The sequence below is a fragment of the Anastrepha ludens genome, chromosome 3 (assembly GCF_028408465.1).
Source record: "Anastrepha ludens isolate Willacy chromosome 3, idAnaLude1.1, whole genome shotgun sequence".
Lineage (NCBI taxonomy): Eukaryota > Metazoa > Arthropoda > Insecta > Diptera > Tephritidae > Anastrepha > Anastrepha ludens.
In genome coordinates, this window is record NC_071499.1 from 115,102,053 (window position 1) to 115,123,739 (window position 21,687).

General features: G+C 37.2%; 1 protein-coding gene across 2 annotated transcripts in view; it reads left to right on the top strand.

The window, feature by feature from the left end:
* The first annotated feature begins 5,855 nt into the window (after positions 1-5,855).
* The window catches only part of LOC128858839 (uncharacterized PE-PGRS family protein PE_PGRS46-like), a 142,394-nt gene continuing 126,562 nt past the window's right edge, over positions 5,856-21,687 (top strand). Inside the window, exon 1 of one of the 2 annotated variants that reach the window (XM_054095362.1) lies at positions 5,856-7,323. The gene's annotated coding sequence lies outside the window, so the exon portion shown is untranslated. Of the gene's footprint in view, positions 7,324-18,316; positions 18,508-21,687 lie in introns of those variants that run through there. The other variant, XM_054095364.1, reaches the window with a different exon arrangement.

The window sequence follows — 21,687 nt, forward strand, 5'->3', positions numbered from 1 at the left end:
CACTTGGTAGGCCTGGTTTACTGGGGCGGCAGTTCTTGGTTGGGAAGAACCAAGTCGTTTAGGTACGCAGTCCGGCTGAAACTGCAAATAGACAGACACTAAACGACATTCACCGGGAGACTCTCCCCACCTTCTTAAACAAACGGAGAGCGTCAGCTGCCTCGTGCGACCCGCGTATCTCTAGCCGAATTAGGAACTTCATATAGCAGTAGGTTAAACTTCTACTTATCCAGAAACGATCCCGACGTACTCAACATATGTCCAGTATATGAATGCACATCGCAGGATACTAATCACCCATTCACATGCCCTCTCAAACCCACTCACCGAAAACCCCTTTCCCTCTGACACAACTTGCCGAAAGAACACGTTTCCTGGGTTTATTGTTAGATGAGTTAGGCGATGATGGTCGGTTACTACACCGCGGTGGCAGGGTCTAGTGCACTGTTCCAACAACAATAATAAGAGAGGGTATATTATAAAGCTAATTCCTTTTCAAACTTTCCTAACTCTTTAATGGGTCTGAGCAAACTGTTGAGCTGATAGAGAGTGTAGCTGATCCATTGGGAATACATCTGAGCTTCTTAGTCTAGCCAGAAAATCGTCTTTATTATTATCCTTTCGTCAGCAGACACGTAAATTTAGTCGTAGTTGGTGTTTATCGTAGGGTGGTTAGTGGCTTTTCAAACTTCGCTAGCTCTTTAATGAGTCTGAGAAATCTGCTGAGCTAATCCACTCCACTACATCTGACCAAAAATGCGCCTGTGGAGTCTAATGTTGGCTGCACAAAAGCAGATAAAAAACTCTTTTTTTTGTCATCTTTCTTCAGATATGAAATCCGCAGATTTGGTTGTCGATAGATAGGTTAGTTGCTCTTCCAACTATTTTGACCCTCTAGCGCTGCACTTAACAAATCTGTTCAGCCGATCCATTATCAATAGATTTGAGCCAAAAACCCGTCTCCTTAGGTGGTATATTACGAAGCTATTTCTATTTTAAAAGTCCGAGATCATTTAATGGATCTGAGAAATCTGTTAAATGGACCCACTCGCAATACTCAAAAAACCGACTGCTTAGTATAGCATTTTCCGGTAAAATGAAGAGAGAAGGAATGCTCTGGAGTTTCTGCCTTCTTCGGTCAGAAGAACTGAGTTGCCGATGATGCCTATGGCAGCGATATGCTGATTCCAGCGATTGACTTCCAGCTTTTCAAGCCAGATAAGAAATTCCGCCACCGATAAGAAATTCAGCTTAGTTTTTTTCAAGAAGCAGTTCGTTTGTCTTGTAGGTATTGAAGATGTACTAACGATACGAGTATATCAAACCTAAACGAAGCCTCAAACCTCCGGATAAAGCTCTCTGCAAAAACTAAACAGATAATTGACCATGATTGTATTGGATGAACCGAAGTTCCATTGATTGCTAATTTGACAGGAAGTGCGTTATTCGGGCTATCAAAGTTTCGTGGACCCATGTTCAAGATGGTTGCTGGGGAATGGAATTTCAACTTTCATTTGTGGATAGTGTTTGGGAGAGTGCGCGCATTTTTCAATAGTTTTTGGGTCGAAATGACCATCAATGCAGACTCTAAACTGGTATTTGCGCAGTCAGTTTTCGATTATGCAGTGCTGGGTATTGGAAAAATGTCGGAATGAAAACCGCCACTCTGCGTAAAGGATTGGTAGCTTTTTCCCATTTGTCTACAGCTTCTGCTCCATGAATCTTTATCAGAATCTTTCTCATCAATACTTCAAAGTTCGCTTGTTCGGTTGTCCTCTTCGTCCAAAGTTTTGCGTCATAGAGTAGTTGCCTACTTAACTCCAATGTGATTTCAGGGCTGTTATACATAATTAATGGAATTAAAGGTCCCAAGTACACGTAATCCTCTACTACTTCAAACTATAACTGCGAAAAGTGAAATGGGTGTAGAGGGCGGAGTATGCTGACTATTAGTTTGACTTCAGCGAGATACTTCTTTATCCAGTTTGAAAAGATAGACGGAAGAGTGCGGTATTTTTTTTGTTTTGTTTTTTGGAGGTGAGGTAGGGATCAAAATGCCTTTGTACTTACAGCGGTCGTCATCTATTGTCTACTGTTGCTGTGGTGTGGCCTCCTCTGCTTCTGGGGAGACTCCCTTCCCGAAACTACTTTCTGCACTACCTCGGGAGAGCCCAGAACGACATCCATAAAATGAACTAGTTCTATTCACCCACGTCTGGGTCCATCATGCCTGTAGCCAGCTTCATGCTAGAGGCTCGTCTTCTTATGAGGTAGGGATCAAAATGCCTTTGTACTTACAGCGGTCGTCATCTATTGTCTACTGTTGCTGTGGTGTGGCCTCCTCTGCTTCTGGGGAGACTCCCTTCCCGAAACTACTTTCTGCACTACCTCGGGAGAGCCCAGAACGACATCCATAAAATTAACTAGTTCTATTCACCCACGTCTGGGTCCATCATGCCTGTAGCCAGCTTCATGCTAGAGGCTCGTCTTCTTATGAGGTAGGGATCAAAATGCCTTTGTACTTACAGCGGTCGTCATCTATTGTCTACTGTTGCTGTGGTGGGGCCTCCTCTGCTTCTGGGGAGACTCCCTTCCCGAAACTACTTTCTGCACTACCTCGGGAGAGCCCAGAACGACATCCATAAAATGAACTAGTTCTATTCACCCACGTCTGGGTCCATCATGCCTGTAGCCAGCTTCATGCTAGAGGCTCGTCTTCTTATGAGGTAGGGATCAAAATGCCTTTGTACTTACAGCGGTCGTCATCTATTGTCTACTGTTGCTGTGGTGTGGCCTCCTCTGCTTCTGGGGAGACTCCCTTCCCGAAACTACTTTCTGCACTACCTCGGGAGAGCCCAGAACGACATCCATAAAATGAACTAGTTCTATTCACCCACGTCTGGGTCCATCATGCCTGTAGCCAGCTTCATGCTAGAGGCTCGTCTTCTTATGAGGTAGGGATCAAAATGCCTTTGTACTTACAGCGGTCGTCATCTATTGTCTACTGTTGCTGTGGTGGGGCCTCCTCTGCTTCTGGGGAGACTCCCTTCCCGAAACTACTTTCTGCACTACCTCGGGAGAGCCCAGAACGACATCCATAAAATGAACTAGTTCTATTCACCCACGTCTGGGTCCATCATGCCTGTAGCCAGCTTCATGCTAGAGGCTCGTCTTCTTATGTCTCTGTCTGTGAGGCTTCGCTTTGCTGTACAGTGTCGAGGTCTGCCTTTTTGTTCCGTAAACAAAAATATCTTTTAACCGCATCCCACTTATCCTCGCGTACAAGCATCTTGCCGATCAAAGTGGTCGGAGCGATGTTGCCAATCCGCTCCCTCAGAGCATCTCTTTCCAAGGGCGCGGTTGTTAAAGCCGATGATATCGTGGAGTTGTGCGCATTTATAAAAGTTACTGCGTAAGAGGGTTGAACTCATGAAATTGGTACTTGCTCATACATAAATTTGTAAGCTTTTGCCTGAGGATGATGTGATATCTGAGCATATTTGGTGTAAATGCCCGGACTTGGTCAAACGGAAACTGAAAAGCTTCGGTTTTTAAAATATTTCTTTGTATTTATTAGGTGAGCTGAAAGCTGGATTAGAAAAGAATTTTTAGATCTGAGAGGTAAGAGCTCATCTATAAGAGACTTTTTTGCATTTATTGGGTAGACTGGAAGCTGGGTTGGTAATGAATTTTTAGATTTGAGAGGTAGGAGCTCGTCTAAAGAGACTTATTGTATTTATTAGGTAGGCTGAACGCTGGGTTGGTAAAGATCTTTTAGATCTGAGAGGTAGAAGCTCGTCCATAAGAGACTTTTTTGCATTTATTAGGTGAGCTGAACGCTGGGTTGGTAAAGAACTTTTAGATCTGAGAGGTAGAAGCTCGTCTATAAGAGACGTTTATGTATTTATTAGGTAGGCTGGAAGCTGGGTTGGTAATGCATTTTTAGATCTGAGAGGTAGGAGCTCGTCTATACCTGTAAGAGACCTTTTTGCATTTATTAGGTGAGCTGAAAGCTGGGTTGGTAAAGAACTTTTAGATCTGAGAGGTAGAAGCTCGTCTATAAGAGACGTTTCTGCATTTATTAGGTAGACTGGAAGCTGGGTTGGTAATGAATTTTTAGATCTGAGAGGTAGGAGCTCGTCTATAAGAGTCTTATTGTATTTATTAGGTGAGCTGAAAGCTGGCTTAAAAAAGAATTTTTAGATTTGAGAGGTTGGAGCTCGTCTATAAGAGACTTTTTGGCATTTATTAGGTAGACTGGAAGCTGGGTTGGTAATGCATTTTTAGATATGAGAGGTAGGAGCTCGTCTATAAGAGACTTATTGTATTTATTAGGTAGGCTGAACGCTGGGTTGGTAAAGAACTTTTAGATCTGAGAGGTAGAAGCTCGTCTATAAGAGACGTTTATGTATTTATTAGGTAGGCTGGAAGCTGGGTTAGAAAAGAATTTTTAGATCTGAGAGGTTGGAGCTCGTCTATAAGATACTTTTTTGCATTTATTAGGTAGACTAAAAGCTGGGTTGGTAATGCATTTTTAGATCTGAGAGGTAGGAGCTCATCTATAAGAGACGTTTTTGCATTTATTAGGTGAGCTGAAAGCTGGGTTGGTAAAGAATTTTTATATCTCATAGGTAGGAGCTCGTCTATAAGAGACTTGTTTGTATTTCTTAGGGGAGCTGAAAGCTGGGTTAGAAAAGATTTTTAGGCCCTCGCGTTCTTCAATGGAGAGCATTTCGTTCATTCTCATCCTCCCCTCTTCCGTGCACATATTGCATTATATATAAAAACCTCTAAAATAACCGTAAATACACTGCTAAGCTCTTTCACCATATGCAAATAAACTTGGAAGGATATTTAAATCAATGCTTCGTTTTTCAACATATGTTCACACACACACACACACACACACACACACACACACACATACACAAATATATACAAAAGTTACGCCCACTTTTTCATTTAGCCTTGCAAATAAACAGCTGATCATCGCAATTTTGAATGCCGAATGTTGCGAAATTCAAAAAAAAAAATTCAAAAAAACGAGGGCTTGCCAAAGCTGCGCTCAGTACAAAAATGAGAGGAAGGAGAAAGTTAAAGCAACATAGAGGAAGGTGACAAAAGAAGGCACATGAGGATACTGGTGATAGAAGTAGTAAAGTAGAGTTTTAGAGAATTTGCCCCACATAAAAGTACAAATGTGCCTATGTATGTGTTTTATACACGACATTACTTTTTTTTGGAGAATTCGAGAGAGCGGCGGTGGGCTGAGAGTATGTGGCGCATAGCGTTTTGCTCTTCGCTTTTTTGTTGATTATTTGTGAGCGAAAAAGCAATTGTTCCTCGTTTACTCTTGCCTCTAATTCGCGCTCTCATTTGCTATTTCTTTGGTCATAGCATATTTCACTTTTCGCTTTGACGCTTTTGTTTTTGTATTGTACGCTATTGAACAGCTGATTTGGCTACTGTCAAAAGAAATGACTGTCAGATTTTACATGACAAATTGCAGTGTGGGAAAAGCAGGAGTAACAAAAACAAAAAGGTGTATGAAAATGGCGTCTGCGCAGTAAAGGTTCAAAGTTGACTGACAAGAATACACACACACATATGCACATTGGTTGTAAATATGTAGTAGTGTATAAATAACCGTTAGATGTTATTATATGTACGCTTACGAAATGAACTTGTGTGCATCACATGTGTCTTCGCGTTTACCACCAAAAATAATTTGTGAGTGTACGCTCTCTTTAGCGCTCTCGCTCTCTCTCTCGCCTTGATTTGACAGCGCTGCCTCTGAATTTGTTGCTTTCATTGACACTGTGCGACCGTGGATATAAGAAGGCTGCTGGTGATTTCCTGCCTAAATCAGTACTAAGCGAACTGTGAGCTCACATGGAAGTCAGTCAGAGTCTTGACGAAACGTTGACGAAAGTTTTTGAGGAAAAAAAATATTTTTGCTGAGTCCCCAATGCAAAGTAAAACCAACAACAACCGGTTAGAGACCAACAGCTAAGCTGTCAGCCATCAGTGTAAAAACAACAACTAAAACCAGCGATATTCAATGAAAAATTGCACCAGATCAAGGATTGTACGCCTAAAAGTGTGCTGCATATAAGCAAATAAAGCAAAAACGAAGCCAGCATACGACGAATTAGAGTTGGTAAGAGGACTTTGAGTGCAAGTTGAGGCGAGAAAAAAGTGATTTGTTTTAAACAAAAATCCATAATCGCATGCGATCGAAGCATTGCCGTTGCGAAACTTGCTTAGCGAAAAAACTTCTTTTTTCACTGCGTTGAAAAGATTTTTATAGCAGCGGAAGTAAAACGTGTGTGGTGAAGTGGAGTAGCCAGCAGCGACGTGCAAGAAAAATCAATATCCGTCTAAAGTTTATTTCGGTTTCAGCGTAAGAAAACCAACAACAGCAACAACAACTACCGCGACTAGCGAGTTAAAATACGAAAGAAAAAAGAAACACTCAATCCAATGAAAAACGTAAGAAATTCGGCTTAAACGAAAAAACACACACACCAATTGACGCCACACTCACAAGACAGTACCCAAGGACTTTAGTCACGCCAAATAAACCGAAAAACAAAAATAATCCTATACCAAAAACTAAAAACCAAGTACTTTAATTAAATACACGCTAATTAACGCTAGTTTGCTTATAAACTTAAATACTCACTTAGCCAGCTAAGGAAAAAGCGAATAAAATTAATTAAAAAGACTGTGAATTACGTATATGTGTGCATGCGCATATGTATGTGTAAGGTTATGTTCTATCGATGCTTAGTTGCATGAAAAGACACAACAAAAAGTCTATTAAGAGCACATAATTTTCAAAACAAAAAAAAAACAGATAAGATACTATCAATATTTTTTCGCATTGAATGAAAAAAAAAACTTCAATAAAAATTTATTATAAATTATCAAATAAATTCAGCGTTAGTCGCCAATGTCCATTTTTTCGGTGTTTAGTGGATAAGTGGAAAAATCAAAAATTTAATTGATTACTTAATTAACGATAGAAAAGAATTTTGTCAAAATTTGTGCAACTCAAATTTTCAACATAAATTTTGAAATTTGGAAATTTGTGCATTATTTGCGAGATTATATAAAACCATAAACCGCATTGAAAACCGAAAATAATAAATAAGAAAACCACAAAAAACAAACCAAAAACAAATTACGAACGCATAGTTGACTGTATGCTTCTTCTTCTCCATCCATATTAGTTAAATGCTTAAGCTTAAGTGTCACATTAAGGCGGAAAAGCAATAACGGCGATTATTACAGCAAAGCGAAAAACGGAAATAAATAAAGGTAAATATTAGCATATAATTAAATTTTTTCCATGTGAAATTAATTTATGTTAGGAAATGAGCAACTTTTTTACACTGAATTTGAAACGGATGGGCTTAATAAAATGAGCTCGATTTTCAAAACGCACAGTAGTATTTGAGACCTAAAGAAAAGGATATAATAGAAGCGAGAAGGAAAGTAGTGGAAAGGAGTTGATTTCCTAGACCACTTTGAATTATCGAGAATTCTTAATTTGCTTTGGGAATTTTCCGAACGCTTGAACATTTTATGTGTCAGCAATTTGGTCCAAAAATGCGCTACCTTCATATAGAGAAAGTTTATGAGGAAAATATTTTCAATCTCCTTCTGAAAAGAGGTGTAGTTTGATATCCGTTACGATTCTGAATGATGTCGTTACTGCTTTCCAAAATAGCGGCTAAATCGCAGTAGAGGGCGCAACTAACCTTTTAGTATCTGTAGTTTGCCCAATAGCCGACACTACGACCTAAAAGATGTTTTGTGTTCGCCTACATGTTTTAGAAGTGCCTACTACATACTAGTCCTATCGACTAGCACTACTACCATTAAATGTTTTACATCAGGTTCGTAGATGTTCTTTGCCTCCCGTTGCGACGTGGTTGAAAGTCAAATTCTGTCAGTAAATTTTCCGCCTTGCTGACAAATTTCAGAATATCTGCAACAGGAGCATTCTTGAATTCAGAAGCGTCACTTGAACTCGTTGAAAGGTGTATGATACTATCTTGTCTTTGCTAAGGCAATTCCTGCTTAGTTTAATGAGAAATTCTGGAACTTTCTTGTCCAACAATCTTGAATAGTGTTTCTCTCAGTTGAGTTTATAACGCCTACCTTGGAAGTAAAATTCTACCTACGAAATAAAATTCTTATATTTCTTGGGGTTTCCCTTGGAAGATAGTGAACTTTGTAGTCAGGTGATGACTGCGATAGTTGAATTGAACTGTAGATGCCTTGGTGCCACCATTATTAAGAGTTTAAACGAAGTTTATCGGGCTCTCCACAATGTTCTCTGAAAATAGGTTTAGACACACATTTTTAGTTAAAAATTTGTACTTAACTTTTAATAAAGTATTTTTAGAACGCCAGTTTTTAGTACAAAGTTTTTAGTACACAACTTTTTATTCCAAACCGTTTAGTCCTCTACTTTTTCAACTAATTTTTAGGTATTCAGCTTCAACGCGTAAATTAAGAAAATAAAGAAACATCTCGAAAATACGTTTAGACACTTTTAACAAAATTTGTACTACAATTTTAGTACAGTATTTTTAATCCATGTTTTAGTATACAGTTTTCAGTATGCCACAAACCTTTTAGTCCAAGCTTTTTAGTACTAAACTTTTTGTACTAAGTACTTTTAAGTACTCAGCTTCAAAACGTAAATTAAGAAAATAAACAAACAAGACACACATATTTAGTACAAAATTTGTACTAAAATTTTAGTACATTTTTTTTAGTCCATGTTTTAGTACAAAGTTTGCAGTATGCCACTTTTTAGCACAAGATTTCTAATACACTACTTTTCAGTACTCAACTTTTCGTACTAAATTTAAACCACTCAGCTTCGAAGCCTAAATTAAAAAATAGGCTAAGAGACACATTTTTAGCACGAAATTCGTACTTAACTTCTAGTAGAGTGTTTTTAGTACGCCACTGTTTAGTACAAAGTTTTCAGTACGCCACTTTTTAGTACACCACTTTTTAGTACTCAACTTTTGTATTAAATTTTAAGCAGGTACTCAACTTGAAAGCGTATATGAATAAAAAAAATATTTCATGCACACTTTCAGAACAAAATTTGTAGTACAAAAATTTGAATACCTCTGTACATTGTCTAGCACAATGATTTCTTGTAATGTGAACTTCATATTTTTAGAATATTCTAAAAACATTTTCCTTGTTTTATGCTATGGTACAAGGCTTTAAAACTTAATTTTTAGTACATACGTACATTTGTGTCTTTATACACATTCTTTATTCCGATTTAGTACTAAATGAGAATCCGGGCATTAAATTATCTCATTTAGTAGGTGTCAAATTTTTAGTAAAATCTTTTTAGTATTAAGCATTCTCCGGTAAGATTGCGATTATTTTCACTCACAGCACTTTTAAGGCAGACAATGTGCTCGGAAGGGTTTTCATTGCCTTTCGAATTTATTAGAAACTTACATTTGGTGTTTCTCACATTAATCGAATTTTAGTACAGCATTTTTGTGAGACAGTGGGCAAAAGGTCATTGTAAAAGGCCATTTGAAATAAAGTTTTATAGACACTTTAACTAAATATTAGGAAATGATAAAAGAAATATGGTTAGCTTAGGGACTTAGTACGCCGTTCATAATTTTTTGCAGATTTGTGCATGAAATCTTTAATTTCTTCTCTTCCATGCACATTTTTATATGAGGATGCCGTAGCATTACATATTTAACGTGATAAAAATAATGATATTATTCAGCAATGGCTAATAAATTTCTTGTTTTATAATAACAGAGATTAGCAAAATATTACAATAAATAATAAAATAGTATAAATTTTTAGTACTAAAAATATTGTACAAACTAAACTATAAACAAACATTTTTATTCAAATAAAAATAGGCTAAAAATTTGGTACTAATTTTTGGTACTAAGTTTCAGTGCACAGTTTTAGTACAAAAAATCTGGTACGCAGTTTTTAAGCAAATATAATAAATAGTTCGGCCGCCGTAGCCGAATGGGTTGGTGCGTGATTACCATTCGGAATTCACAGAGAGGTCGTTGGTTCGAATCTCGGTGAAAGCAAAATTAATAAAATAATTTTTCTAATAGCGGTCGCCCCTCGGCAGGCAATGGCAAACCTCCGAGAGTATTTCTGCCATGAAAAAGCTCCTCATAAAAATATCTGCCGTTCGGAGTCGGCTTGAAACTGCATTTGTGGAACAACATCAAGAAGCACACCACAAATAGGAGGAGGAGCTCGGCCAAACACCTAACAGAAGTGTACGCGCCAATTATTTATTTTTTATTTTTTTTTTATAATTCGTTGAAGTAAAAAAAATAATAATAATTTAGAACTTTTTAAGTGCTTTAATGTGAATAGTTATTTGAAGAAGAAATAAGAAAATATTTTCAGCACATTTTATTAAAAATAAAATAGGTACTTGGTACTAATTTTTAGTACTAAATTTTAGTACACAGTTTTAGTACAACCAGTTTTAGTACACAGTTTTACAGTAAATATTATGAATAGTTAGTTTAAGCAAAAGCAGTACTTAAGTCTGAGGAAAAACTTTTGAAGAAGCGACATTTGTACCACCAAATTAAATATTCCTTGCCTTTGACATTTATTAAAATTTAACACTTTTTACTTATATTAAAACTGATGTGCCACCTTGAAAATATTTTAGATAAACATTTTTGAACTAAATTAAGAGAATAAAGTATGTATGTTTGCAAAAATGTCAATTTGCATTAAAAAAAAATTTTTTGAGTATCTGAATTTTTCTCTGAGCTTCTTTAACATTTTTGTTGGCTAACTCATTCAACTCCATCTGCACTACCAACTGCAAACGAGTTATCGAATTTTCCAAAGTTTCGCTGGCCTACTAACAACTTCTTCAATGTCTGCCCCTTTGCTGCTGTTTCCTTTGGCACTTCTGATTCTCCATTTCGCAAAGCGCTCTTTCGTGTGTTCACTCTCTCGCAAACTGTGGCGCAGCACTTCGAAAATCAAAAGCCTTAGCATACATGTGTATGTAGGGATGCATATGTAGATGTATGAACCGTTGCACTTACTGGAAAAATCGAAGATTGCAACCCACTTTTCAAGTCGACCGCTGAATGTACAATATTTCACATTTGCTTAGTTGCTTTTGGTGTTGTTGGTTGTCATCTGTGTCGCCGCTTAACCTAATGCGGCTTTTGCCATAACCTTCCTCATCTTCTGTTGCCACATTAAACTCGTATATACATACACACGTTCGCAGACACATAACGCCTTCGGTCAAGTACTAGTTCGTGTTCTACTGCTCATTGCTCCATCTCTTTCGCTCTCTCTTTGATACCAAATATTATCTTATTCGCTATTATACTTTAACGTTTATCCGTTCGTTCATTCTACGGGTCACAAGCTTTTTTTTTACCCTTATCTCATTTGACAGTTAACATACCATACACACCTACCTCAAATCCAATATACCTACACATACTCTCATATTCTCATACGCTCAGCTGTTCGTTAGTGTGCGTGCTCCATTCGCCCTCCAATCGATCAGCTGTTCCTACGACCGGCTGTAATGCCTCCCTGTTACAGCATTGCTTGTTTTTGTTGGTTTTAGCTAGAAAATCAATAGCCTGCATTCCCGCTCCTCCTCTTCTTAGTTTCGTTTCTTTTTGCAGCTTTACTCGTGGTGCTCTCGCATTCTTTCGCCAACAGCCGTTACAATCAGATGGTCATTTAGTGACAGTGTTTCTCAAACTGTTATGCAATTTGACATACGGAAACAGCTGATTTGCAGTCAGCAGGTGTGTGAGATAATAAGTGGTGTATAAAGAAGAAGAGCAAGAAAATATAAAGTTCAATTTGTGAAAATAAATTGAGTGTAATATTAGCGACTCTCTTCTAGAGCAAAATCAGTGAGTGCGAGAAAGCAAACTTGTGTGTGTGAGTTATGCAAACGCTTTGCTATGTAGGTTTGGTAGGAAGAAAGGAGTGTTCCAAGAGACTACCTATGCCGGCTTTTGGTTAATGGCAAGGAATTGTTTTATCGAATGCAACAAAGAGAATTCTAAGAATAGATTCTTATTTTGTTTTGGAGTAATAATAACTGAATTTCTTTTAGTAACATAGAGTTTAAGTAAAATGTTTCTGGTTTAGCCGACTAATCAAATGAAAATATTAAATTTCTTAATAAAGGTAAAAAGTTACCTTTAACAAGGCACTGAATTAGTTGGATTGGAATGATAGAGAGATAGAAACTTTGGAGCCCACAGGGGAGAATAAAAACACCAGAAACATTTTGATTGATGCCGTCGCACCAATGATATATAGAGCTTATTCCCATTAAACCAAACCACCGCTCTTCGGCTCATATACCCTCCGGGAGCGCATTTGCGTTACACCGAGGGTGGAGCCGTGATTGTGTCGTATCAACCTCGAAAGAAGCCTGTGTCCGGTCTCTCTACTTATTAAGTATGGAGGTTATACGTCACTAATAGTCTCCATTATTTTTGTTATGAGGCTGATGGAATTTCGAAACGGTGCGACAGGTCTGACGAGAGGAGGGGGGGAAGAGGGTACTTTTTCCCCGGGGCCCGGAGTTTTCAGAGGTGCCTGGACTCGAGAGTAATTCGAATTATATGAATTAGACATAATTTGAAGGGGCCCGCATCTCAAGTTTCCCCCGGGGCCCGAATACTCTCTCCACGGCCCTGGGGTGCGATAATATCATAGCTATTAGAGTCCTGAATGCGTATGATGTGGTCCTGAGTCATTAACTCAAGCGGCTGTACTTGTCGTCGGTACGTCTGAGTCGACCGCCACAGTTACGATTCTGCCGCATGTAAACCATGATCGGTACTGGTTTTGGAAAAAGTCACCTACTATCGAGGGTCATTAAAAATATTCTAGTACACCTATCTCGATATCCGGCGAATTCGGTTTCTCCCAAATATTTTCATACTAACACCTATTTTTCCTAAATTTACAAATGACTTTCAAGCCCTTCCCGCATATGAAGCAGCGAAATGACGAAAGCTGTCGAAATCTATCAGACCAGCATCAGGTGTTGTGAATAAATCTGCCGCCCGGCAAATGATAACTGTCCCTCGAGGTTTTTCAGACAGTTTCGTCACTCTGAGATTATGTCACACCACACCTGATCATAACAATGTAAGCTCATTGGGTCTCTCTAAGTTGGAAAACCGATGTTGTGCGTTTATTACACAGAATTACTACCAAATACTTTACTTTGGTAGACAGCTGAGTTTTAGCTTTAAATCCAGAAGGAATGAATACGACCAAAGCTCTTCTTCAAGTTGAGAGAGTAACCTATTCTCAGTACACTGAGTGTTTCGCCGATATGAACTTAGTTCAGACGGCCCATCGCGTTGTCCCGCTTCACAACATCTCCTCATTGCTCAAACTTCTCCAATTCTTTCTCATTTCTGTCAGCGCCACAAAGTCATTTAAGGGGAAATCCATTCGTTTGCTATGTATCTCCTGTAGACGGTGTCCTGTAATGATGTTTACTTACTCGACCAGTTGAAAAATGGGCAAGTGAAATGGGATAGTTATTTATATATTTGTCCATTGCTTTTTAGCTATATTTGCCTTCTTGCCTAACCAGTGGGTTCCAGGCCCAATCCACTATTTGCTAGTTCAATGAAAGCCGATCTAAATCGACGTTGAAAACAGCGCTTATTGATTGTAAATTAGTCCTTTGCCACGCCAATTTATCTGTGCCGAAAAGCCTGTATTAGGGCCCTCGCCTCATTTGAAATGTTGTATTTTTTGGGTGTTTCTTTTAAAGCGTGTAAAACGGAAACGACGATTTTTTATTTTTGTTTTGAGTATTTTATTTTCTAATCTATTTTAAAAAAATAAAAATTGTTTTTTGACTATACGAGGATCGTTCCAAAAGTTGTCAGCCTTCAAAAATTGGTCTTCCAAAAAAAAGTATGTCGCGACACGGACACTTTAAAGCTGAAAAATGCTGCAAAAATCAGAAAACGGTTGGGCGAAGTTTGCTTAAAGCTTAGCGAGAGTTCATCTAAGTAAATCCCTCTGCGAACCTTATTGCTTAGCTTTGATCCATCGCCTATGATGCTGGCCTAACCTGATTGGAAGCTAGCAAAATTTTCCCATTCGCTCCCCTCGGAGATTTTTGTGAAAAATTCGTTCTTTGAACGAAACGGACCTACTAGGAGATATAACAGCGAAAGCACCATTCTGGTGGTAGCGAAAATAGTTAGTTTTCCCTATACGAGATTCAGATTGGATGTTGATTCACGCTGATGTAGTTCAGTGCATTCAGCTTGATGTAGTTTGATGATTTTTAGTAAAAATTTAGTTCCTTACAAAATCTTCATTGACTTTAATGAATGGGGAGGAAATGAAGTAATTTTTTTACGAACTACATGAGCCCCTTTCACCTAGCACATTTCGATGTAGAGGGAAATTACGGAGCTAGCGGCATTGCTCGACTCTACACGAAGTAGCTTGGTGAAGACATTTCTGTTAGGTAGACACATCCTACTATTTGTTAGGTATAATTACGCTTCACTTCTGTATAAATCACCAAGAGCAAGGTAACTAAAAGACGATGTAGCAACCGTTTTTGATAATCCTATACTCAAGACAAAGATCTTCGTACTTGACAAACATTTTCGTAGAATACTTCTAGTGAGCCCAAAATGGTTCGAGAAGGGATTGGAATATTCCAAATTCCTAACCTAAGTAAGTTACCCAAAAAATTGACAACGTCTATCAAAAAAGGTCTCTATTAATATAATTAAATTACTACGACTTCAGTCAACTACTTAATTAAATGTAAACATGTTTTTTTGTTTGTGGATTTTCCATATATACTTTGACAAGTATAACTGCATTTAGTTACACAAATTGAGTCATTCACTTTGTCAATGGTAATACGAGCAGTGACAAAAGTATTAGGGTTGTTTGCACAAATATGTAAGTTGTGCCGCTTATCCTTTTAAAAACACAAAATATCTACCATTGCTGCAGTGGTTGTTCAAACAAAACGACCCTTTTAGCATAACGAACTATTGATAAGTTTAGTCAAAGACTGGAGGGAGTTTTGTGGTTGACCTTTTCACGTTTATGGCAAGGTTAGCCACATGTCAATTTGTGCCTATGTAAATATTGTAAATGCGCATTACATAAAATAAGCGATGAAATGAGTTAAGAGACTGAGTTGTCGTGCGAATCATGCTAGATTAAAATTTCTTGATGGTATCAGCAAGACCATCCGTGTATGTAGAGCTAATATCTGTTAAAACTTTCAAGCGTTGAGGAGGTACAGGTTTACTTATAAATACCTAACACTTGAGTATAGCAGATTGGTCGAAAATGAGGGTGCTATAATTAATTAATTTTCTTTATTGAATTACAAAGCCTTCTTAGATACTTCATTCTCTTCTTCACACTCCAATAGTGTTTTTTGGCGTTTCTTTAAAAGTGTGTAAAATGGAAACGAAAAAAGATTTTTAATGTTCGTTTAGAGTATTTTATTTTCTATTGTTAAAAAATAAAAATTTGTTTTTGACCATACGAGGTTCGTTCAAAAAGTTATCAGCCTTCAAAAAAATGGTCTTCCAAAGAAAAAAGTATGTCGCTGGCGACACGGATTTCGAGACTCACAGTTGTCTGAAATGAAAAAGACAAAAAGGTTCTTGTTCAGTAAGAATGTCGCTATCGTGTGAGTTACAATCTTTAAAAAAATAAAATTTGACCAAATGGCGGACGTTCAAAGATGAAAAACTCTTTTTTGACCAGTTTTTGAGGGTTCGCAAATTTTTGAACGAACCTCGTATGGCCAAAGACAAAATTTTTAAGTTTTTAGTAATGGATCAAAAAATATAATAAAATACTCAAAACAAAAATAATTTGTTTTTTTTCGTTTTTGTTTTACACGCTTTTGAATAATCACACTAAAACACCATTTCAAATGAGCCGAATACTTTAAGTCCTTCGTCGGATAAATTACTCCTTAGATAAGCCAGATCGTTAGATAAGGTAGATTATTTTGCAACCGCACCGCTTGTATGATGAATTCAGTTATGTGAAAATTGGCAACATTGCATTTTAAAAGTCAGTGAATTGTTTTGTAATTTTCAAAACTTTTCTGTTTCTTCCCATTAAATGGGCTCTTATGTAAGGTTTCCGTTTATAGGACAACATCAAGAAGCATACGAGACATACGAACCCTAAAGAATGCGTCTAATATACATATTAATAATTTATTTATATAAATGTAATGGATTGGTGCGAGACTAACATTCGGAAGTGCCGCGTTCGAATCTTCGGGCATAAAAAAATATTTTTTTAACAGCGGCAGGCTTTAGTACAACTTCGAGTAACTTTCTTAATCAAAAAAACAGCTCCTCATAAAAAAAAAAAAATGTGCCGTTCAGAGTCGAGTTAAAACTGCATTATATTTGTGGAAAAGGAATAAGAAGCACAGCCCAAATAGTTGGTGAAGCTTGACCAAACAGTAGAGGGTGTAAGCGCCAATATGTCTACATACAATTTCGCAGAATTTTCTTATCCCAATATTACTCGTATTAACATTTTCTAATTAAACTAAATAAAATTAATGAATTAACTTAAAACAGTTTAATTAAAACTGAAAAAAAATTCGCTCTGAGTCTAGCCTAGACCCTCCAAATATATTTGCTGGGCTGTCGGGATGCTGTTTTAATACTGTTCGAGAGGCTAGTAAAGCTGACAGTTACCCTCTGATTATATAGCAGTAATTAAAATCTACGGAGATTATATTTTCCGAGACAATACAGTGTTGCCAAATTTCGTGTAAGTTGTAATTAATAAGATGCAACGTTGCCAAATTCTGCTTGTAGAGGATGTTTTTGCAGGTTTTGTGTTATTGGTGCTATTGATTTCTGCACCAAGAAAAAAATTTAAAAATTTCTTTAATGAGTTTGTATATTCGACTTCAATATCTAAGCAGCGTTGCCAAATTTCATGTGCATAAAAATATCGATATAATGTAATGTAGGTCGAATTTGTGTAGCCTTAGGTTTTAAAATTATATTCCTTCAAATTTAATATTTTAATTTGAATAAAAATTTAAGCAGCGTTGCCAAATTTCATGTGCATAAAAATATCGATATAATGTAATGTAGGTCGAATTTGTGTAGCCTTAGTTTTTAAAATTATATTCCTTCAAATTTAATAATTTAATTTGAATAAAAATTTTTAATGAAGAACTTGCAACATTGTCATGTATGACTGGTAGACAGTTTTGCTGAAGCTGGGGTTTATTTTAAGCTGCGCTCATCATTATCATCATCTTGTCATTATATTCCGGGGTGGACTATTGCATCCTCTACAATATGCATCCATTCTTCTCGACAGTCTACTTCTACAATATATTGTGAGATTTTCACCTTTTGTATATCGTCTTCTACGTCTTGCAATCATCGTCTCCTTGGCCGACCTCTCCTTCTTGCTGCGTTAGTTCAATTTAAATTGTGTCTACATATATTAATACTCATAACAGTGATTTTAGATAGAGTTGCCTAATTTCATGAAAATTGGCAACACTATCATAAATATTATCAAAACCTCTGCAATGTTGCCAATTTTCAATGTTCCAACACTACACATCACAAAACAATCAGTCAAGTGCTTACATACTTATCTACTCCAATTTATGCAGGCGACTCACTGTCGCCAATTACCACTGCACTTCAATGAACTCCGGATGCTCGAAGTATTTGTAGTTGTAGTTGCCTAAATATTTTCTTCAAAAATCTACCAACAGCTGTCTGCTATGACAGTCAGCCGAATTGCCCGCCAGTCTGGCTGCACGCTTTCCAAATAAGCGATAGCCACACACACATTAGTACACACCCCACCATTTCAAATTTGTTGGAGCTACTTATGTGTTGCTTGCTTGTTGTTGTCGGGAAATTTGCCGGAAAACTTCCCAGCATTCTGTCGCACTGGAAATTGCGTAATTTTTCGCCAATTTTCCAATATCGGCGGCCACTATGCACCACTGCCGCCTAATCACAGCTGTAGTTGCTGAACTAAAGCCAAAGAAATCACACAAACACCAATGGAATATGTTACCGTTACACATACAGCCATGTGCACACACTTCCAGTCGGTGATACGAATCGATGCCGAGCGAAAACAAGGAGCCGAAGGGCAATCCGCGAGGTGGTCGGCAAGACCAGTTCGCTCAGCATGGCTGTAGTCCTTTCGTGCATCACTAAAGTCAGTTAGTCGTTGTGCAGTACTCGTGTGGTGAACGCGAAAAAAATCTCAGTTCTGAACTTTTATTGTAAAATTAAGTGATGCGTACACTTAGTAGTAAAAGCTATTGAACTTTGATGGTTGCTGCATACTCAAAAGGCTTAGCCAAGCTACAAGGGCTTTAAATACGGCGCGTTGAAAGGCGGATTAAGTCATAGCTCTCATGATTTTAAGGTGCGCTAGCATTCTGCAAAACATTCACATATTCGTATGTGCTTATGCTTGTGTGTGCGTGTGCATGGAAGCTGTGCTCGATTGCTGATATTTCTGCAGTGTTTTCATTCATATTCGATTCTCAAGTGTGTACTCTAGTGTTGAAGTTGAAGCGATTTGTATTTGCACAATAGTTGTTTAGTTTGCAATCTGCAATTTTTCGGCACATACTCAGCACCTCTTGAGGGTTTGAATATTTTGTGGCGAAGGCACTTGAAGTTAACGTGTTCAAAATGCTGTGAACTAGTGTATGGAGTGCGGCAAATCTCAAGTGTGGGAATTTGGAGTGTAGTTGGTCGAAAGCGTACGGAACAAGTTGCGATATAATTTTAACGGAAAAATGTACGATGAGTTTTTTTGGGAAAATATAAATCAAAAGAGGAGTTCGGTGTCAAGCAGAATGCATCTACACTTTTTGAAAATAACTAAACATGGGAAGATGGAAGCTTCTAAAATTTTTATATTTTTGTTTAACTTAAATTCCTATATTTGAACCAAGAAGCTTTTAAATCGTTCACAGAAATGAAATAAAACTAAATACATTTAGTCACTACAGCCTACTAGTTTCTGAAAATTTAAACTCATTTCTCAACAAACTGAACTTTTTTATAAATATTACGTCTTAAGATCCTTTGAGTTTTACTTACTGAAAACTGACAACATGGCATATTATTTTTTGATATATCTGCAAGCAGTTGCCTCTATTTCATATTCACAAAAAATGAGCAGATATTATACACGTGCCTATTGTGCATTATTAGACGCATGCCAAATTAAAATTTGTGTAAAAATATGCAAAGCGAAAATTGCCAACATTACAGTTTTGTGCAAGATATCTGCTTCATTCTTTTGATCAAACTATGTTTTGCTAACTAGAGATACACTGAAAACTTTCTGTTCATTAATATGCAACTTATATATTTAATCTTACTTTCCCTAAACTTACTACTTGAAAATAGTCAACATTGCCTACTCATAAATGGTTAACATTTTCTGTGCATTTTGCACATCACTAAATATTTTGTTCTAGTTGGCGGCTCTTTAGGGGCATATTTCTCATAATAAATAATAGATGATGAAAGGGAAAACACGGAACCCACATATTTGCTGATGCCTGAGCTTCGCTTGGTAGTCTGTATAGCATACAGTAATGTGCATGTTGCATTCCGTGGGATTACCCTTAACTAGGGACTTATAACATTGCTTTGTTTATGATATATAATCTATCGTAGACAATATGGGCCCTCGCCGCGTACTAACTTACTGAAAAGTAAAAATATAACCCCTCATTGTATGCTCCACCACCGGCAAGTGATTACGGAAGCTGTGCATTTGTAAAACGTGGAAGTTTCGAATGTAACAAGTAAAACTCACAATTTGAAAAATGGCAACGCCGCATTCCCATCAAAGAATATCTGCTATACTTATTTAATTTCTATTCTTGGTTCAAATAAATCTTTGAAATGTGCAGGAATAGGAAATTAATAGGCATTAATTATTTATAACTAGGAAATGAAGAAATGGGCGTAGTTTTCATTTATGAGGCTGTTTTCCAATGTGTCTCAATACTACTACCAAAGGGTCAGTTTCATAAGAAAGCTGTGAAAATTGGCATCAATGTAGCAAAATTAAATATTACACTTGCAAAAATTCCATCCATCCAAGAACGTGTTTTTTTTAACTCTCTGCTTATGATTCAATTTTATAAATAATTTTGTAGAATTACTTATGAGGACAAAACAGGAAGAAATTGAACATTGAGCTTTTCACTAATATTTTATCTGGTGTTTCTTATTTCTTTCTATTAATTTCTTTTGACAACTTCACAAGTGAGATTCGCGAATTGACACAAATTTCCGTGATTTTTCGCCCAGTTCTCGCTAAATTAATTCAATTTGTCTGTTTGCGGCATTTTTCTTAACGTATTTTTAAATTATATTACGCTACTGTCCATATACCCGTAGACAAATAAAAACTGTCAAAAGCTATCCAGGCCTTTGTTCTCACTAAAGCCATTTCGATCAAAATCCCCAAGCCCTTTTGCCTAGAGTATTTCAGATTAAATGCAGACTTTTCAACTCAGACACATTTAACATAAATTGACTCTAAGGAAATAAACTATTTCTTGCTTAACTCCTAATTCCACTCCACTCATTTTGGCGAAAGCTAACATCCTGAGTGCGGTAAAATTAAACGAGTAATTTGAAACATCAAGTTCGAAATAAATCTGTGATCAGAGAATTTTTCAGAAAACACGTGAAAAGTGGCAACTATGGCTATGAAATAAAAACTCCCATGAAATAAAAACTCAAATATTCCATATTTCGTTGTTAGTTAACGTTTAATGGCCAATGCTAAGGAAACTCCGAAAATAGGTAACGTAGCATATTTATTAGCATTTTAGCATATATGTGTATTGGGGCGGGTCGATTTAAAAATCACTCATTGCTCTGTGAAAATCGTATTCTATGGATCAAAATAAGAAACTTTGCCGAAGGAACCCTACCTCTTAAACGAATTCTGATGTGCCCCAATTTGGGTCGAACGAAAAATCCCACTTTGACCCATTTAGAGTGCTCCAATCGAGTCCAAATGTATGACCGACCCCCTACCAACTTTGGACGGCCGATCCACCCCCATACAATCATTTAAAAAAATCACCATTTTTGGCCTTTACATGAGAAAAGAAACTAAAAAGTTCGATCCAAATTGGGGGACATCAGAATTCGTTTTAGAGGTATGGTTCCTTCGGCAAAGTTTCTTATTTTGATCCCTAGAATATGATTTTCACAGAGCAATGGGCGATTTTTTTGCCTCCCCACAAAAGACACTAAAAGTTCGACCCAAATTGGGGGACATCAGAATTTGCTTTAGAGGTATGGTTCCTTCGGCAAAGTTTCTTATTTTGATCCATAGAATATGATTTTCAGAGAGCAATGGGCGATTTTTTTGCTTCCCCACAAATCGACCCGGCCTAATGTGTACAGCTTATTTCCTTTCGAGAGCACCTTTATAGAAGCTTGCATTTTCAAATCCATTTTACCTACGCCAAACTGGCACTGCAACCGTCCACGATTTTGCAAAGGATTCCACTGTCTCCAAATTTCCGAATCGAACATCGTGACGAATTGACAAATAAAT